Source organism: Eptesicus fuscus, chromosome 12 (genome assembly GCF_027574615.1).
Source record: "Eptesicus fuscus isolate TK198812 chromosome 12, DD_ASM_mEF_20220401, whole genome shotgun sequence".
Lineage (NCBI taxonomy): Eukaryota > Metazoa > Chordata > Mammalia > Chiroptera > Vespertilionidae > Eptesicus > Eptesicus fuscus.
The window spans coordinates 42,953,567-42,958,450 of record NC_072484.1 but is presented as its reverse complement, the minus strand read 5'-3'; the positions used below and the strand labels follow the sequence as shown (position 1 = coordinate 42,958,450).

At 39.6% G+C, this 4,884-nt stretch overlaps 1 pseudogene; it reads left to right on the top strand.

The window, feature by feature from the left end:
- The first annotated feature begins 2,705 nt into the window (after positions 1 to 2,705).
- Positions 2,706 to 3,542, top strand: LOC103293386 (histamine N-methyltransferase-like; annotated as a pseudogene).
- Positions 3,543 to 4,884: the final 1,342 nt, after the last annotated feature.

The following is a 4,884-nucleotide window of genomic DNA, read 5'->3' as shown; positions in this document are numbered from 1 at the left end:
TGATAATGAGCTTCAATTAAGGAGGAACAAGGTTAGGTTTGTACGTGTATTAAATTAGGAACTGTATCTCAGGGGAAAAAGTGATACAATTGAAAATAAAGAGTGACCAATGGAGGAGAAGGGTTAGTCAGTGTGATCAAATAGATTGATGTATCTCTCTCTTTTCTTTCTTTTTCTCTCTGCACATACATCCTCCAACCCCCAATAATGATAGTTGATATGGACTGAGTGTCTGCAGTGCTCTAGGAACTGTCGAAAGAGAGGTGCTTGCACTGACACATGAATTCTTCCCAACCACCCTACAGGGGCTACTGTTAGCATCCTCCCTACCATAAGAAGGGCACCAAAGCTGCACAGGGAGTAAGTGGTAAGCAGGCATTTGGACCCAAGTATCTGGTTTCAGAGCCTGTGCTCTTTCCCACCACACTGCCCTGCTTCTCAGCACACCGCTGTGCACTACTTACAGGCCAGAATATATTACCAAAATGATGAATGGGTTCCTAAAATTGACAGATGAATGCATAGCACAAAATACAAAGTGTGACTGAGAAGTGAGCAGGGTTCCTTTTGGTCCTTCCTATCTTATGCTTAGCTGCATTTGCAGGTGCTTATATTAGTAATCAATAGCTACACAACAAATCATTTCACATTTAGTGGCCTAAACCAGCAAATATTTATTATTTCAGTTTTTGTGTATCAGGAAGCCAGAAATGGCTCAGCCGGGAGGTTTTGCTGAGGTGACAGTTTAACTGTTGGGAGCGCTGCTCTCATCTCAAGGCTCCACTTGGGGGTTGGAGAGGTGTTTGTTTCCAAGCTCACTCCACTGGCTGCTGGCAGGTGTCCCTATGTTACCACAGCAGCTTCTTCCACCGCTGCCTGACATGGCAGCCGGATTCTCTTTCTCCAAGACTGCCTCATGACATGGCAGCTGGCTTCTACCAGAGCAAGTGTTTCAAGAGACACCAAGAGAGAGTGCTCCAGATGGAAGTGACAATCTTTTTATAACCCATCCTCCCTCACTTCTGTATTCTACTCAGAAGTAAGCTGCCAAATTGAGTCCATACTCCAGGGACAGAATTACACAGGGTGTGAATATCAGCACATGGGGTCATTGGGGAACGTCTTGGCTACCACCGTGCTCATGCCTTCTTTCTTAGTAATTACTCCTCGTTCTGTTTCTTCAACTTCATGTTCCTCTTTTTCTGCCTACATTGATAGTGGCCTTTTAGGCTTTTAATAGCTTCCGCCTTTTCCCTGTCCTTATATGTCTCTCTTTTCTTTACACTTTGTATTCCCCCTGGTCAATATCCTACATGCCCATGGCTTCAAACATATACTGACTCCTAAGTTATATATCTCTGGCTCTAACCTCAGTTTTGAGCCCCCACCTGAATCACTGCCTGCTGGGCACTTTAGCCTGTTCCATAGCCGATCTGGCTAAAGAAACCAAATTCATCCCCCACATCCCTTACCCCCACCCCCACTTTTCTCTATTTGAGTTGTCCACCAAGTTGTGCAAGTCAGAATTCCAAAAGACTCCTGAAATGTTTTCCTCTCAGTCACTATCAATGCCTGACCAGTCACTATGGTCTGTTCATTCTAATTCCTAATCGTTTCTTGAAGCTATACTCTCTCTTCTATCCTTACAACTACCTGTCAAATTAAGATCCTCACCATCTCTTTCCTAGGCTATTAAAACATTAAGGGAGTTCCTACCTACAGTTCATCTCTCCTCAAACCAATTTTCTCCAAAAGGCAAATCTGATTGAGTTCCTCTTCCATATGAAACTGCTGACTTTTTAACACCCATGGAATGAGATCTGGAAGAAATCCTGGCATAGCAGGAGAAGTATGAGTTATGTAATCAGAATTAGCTCGGTTCAGTCTTGACTCCATCATTTATTAATTGATTGGATAAACTTAAAAAAATAATCTTTGAGCCTCAGTTTCTTCATCCATAAAATGGAAATAATGCCCTCGTCACAAAGTTGTTAGAATGAAATGAGGTGACAAAAACTGCTGAGTTTTCCACAAATGTAGGCTGTTGTTGTTAATAGACTAGGTGCATAGTTGGCTTTATCTTTGTAAAGGCAATTAACACATGTAGTTCCCTAAATACATGATTTTCTCTACTCTTCTCTGACCTTGAACATGATTTTTTTTTTCCTGCTTGGAACGCCCTCTCCTGTCCACTCTCCCACTTGCTACCTAGCTTGCTGATTGGCACACTTCTCCTCCTTCAACACTTTGCTTCCTCTTCTGTTGGGACCTCTGATCACTTCCTACCAATGGAGACTTCTCACATGCTCCATTGGCTGCAGTTGTTTCTCTACACACTTAGCTCCACAGTAAATGTTGAAACTGTGAGTGTGACAGTGGGTCTCTTCATCATTGGTATATTCCAAATGCCTGGTACAGTACGTATTAGAGATAGTAAATAAATTTTTTGAAAACCATTTCCTTACATCTGAATGAATACTGCTTTTTCCTTTTAATTTTTAGGTAATAGCCAAATTAATTTGTAAAATCTGGAGAATTTAGTTAAGATCTATGATGGAGAAATAAATTCACTTTAGAATATGTTGAAATAAAGAGATATAAGCCAATAATTCAATTTTAAAAGAACATGGAAACGTGCAACAAGTCTCAAGTAAGCAAGAGAGAGAAACCTTTTGTCTCTCCCTATCTTCCTCAGAAAACCAAGTATGGCATCTTCCATGAGGAGCTTGTTTTCTGATCATAACAGTTATGTTGAATCTTTTTAGAGGCTTCTCAGTAATTCCATGGAACACCAGTGCATGAAGGAATTCTTGCACAAGAAGCTGCCAGGCACAATAGCAAAGGTTGGAGACAAAAAAATCAGAAATTAAGATTGTAAGCATTGGCAGAGGTGTAGGTGAAATTGATTTTCAGATTTTCTATAAGGTACAGCCTCAATACCAAGGAATTCATATCAACAATGAAGTTGTTGAACCAAGTGCTGAGCAAATCGCAAGTACAAAGAGTTGGTAGCTAAGTCATCAAACCTCGAGAACGTAAAGTTTGCTTGGCATGAGGAGACATCATCTGAATCTCAAAATAGAATAATGGAGAAAAAAGAACTTAAGAAGTGAGACTTTATTTATATGACTCAGATGCTATATTATGTAAAAGGCATCCCAGCTACTCTGAAATTTTTCCATAGTCTCTTAGCTACCAATGCTAAGATTTTTATTATTCTTGTGTCAGGAACCAGTGGCTGGGACAAGCTATGGAAAAAGTACAGATTCCACTTACCCTGGGATGACCTCTGACAGTATGTCACATTGACTGATCTCACTCAGATGGTGGACACGTTGGTGATTAAGCATGAGTGTTACGACCTTCTGTCCACCATGGACATAGCTGATTATTTTATTGATGGCAATGAAAATGGAGACCCACTTTGGGAGTTTTTGACAGAAACCTGCAACGTTAATACAATAGCACCACCTAATCTCAAAGCAGAAATTGTGAACAATCTGCAAGAGCTTGAATTCAGTGTAAAGAAGAAAGGAAAGCTCCTTTTATTTTATTTTTATTTTTTAAAAAAGATATCTTTATTGATTTCAGAGAGGAAGGGAGAGGGAGAGAGAGTAGAAACATTAATGATGAAAAATAATCATTGATCAGCTGCCTCCTGCATGATTGGGGATCAAGCCTGCAACCTGGGCATGTGCCTGTCTGGGAATCAAACCATGACCTCTTTAAGTCAGTGCTCAACCACTGAGCCACTGCAGTTGGGCAAAAAAGGTCCTTTTAATAATAGTCTTAGTTGAGGCACAAGTATCATGAGAATGTATTCAAAAATTATATTTTAAACAATGTTGATTATTTCTGTATTAAAATTACAAATATATAACATAAATAGAGCATTGTCTCTTATATGTAAAATCTAGAAAATTCCAAGACATTCTTGGACTACCATGTACAATCATATATGATATTGCTAGTCTTATCCCATCCCTTTTCCAGGTAGAGACCATGCATAGGCTAAATACCACCTAAGCTAGAAAATGAAGCAACTAAGTTTCACTGGCTTTCTGACAATAAAATCCTTTCCATTTGTTGATTGCACTGGGATTTCCTAGAACACCAATAAAGTACACACTATGGATTCTTTAAATACTAGTAAAGACCATGCTTATTGATACTTTGGTGGGGGAGAGTAAGAGAGAGAATGCTTATAAGACATGAATAACAAATCAGAAAATAAAGGAAGAATTTATATATAGGATAAGTTGATAGAGAAAGAAAAGAAGTCAAGCAATGGCAAATCCATCTGATTTGCAAGAAGTAAAGGCATGCTTGACAGGTGAGGAAACCAAATTAGATTGAATGGTGCTTAAAGAAATAATGTGAATAATGAAGTGCTTTTAAGAACTGTTTCCAGAGCAGGAAGAGCTACACTCTGAGATTAAAGGATATGAAAAAAGACAGGAGAAAGACCAAAGAAGTAAAGCAGTTAATGGCAAAGAAACCTTCAACCTCTGATGTTCCAGCAGGCAAGGGTCAGCTGGGCCTTGTCATCCTGACTCAGGCTGTTTATGATTCTCCTGGTCATCCCACTGTTTTCACCGGTTAAGCCCAGCTCACTTCCTGAAGTCAAGCCCAGATAGTCCTGGCAGACAGGTATAATCATTAAGAGATAATAACCCAAAAGGGTCTGAGTGTGTAAAGGCATGAGTGTTTGTGTGTGTGTGTGTGTGTGTGTGTGTGTGTGTGTGTGTGTGTGTGTGTTTTAAAGAAGCCAGTTAGTTTCCTGCCATTCAAAGAACATCATTGATAGTATCTTTTGAAATATTATTTACTTGCAGCTCAAAGTTAGCAATATGATCAAACTCTTAGGGATGGAAAACAATTCTA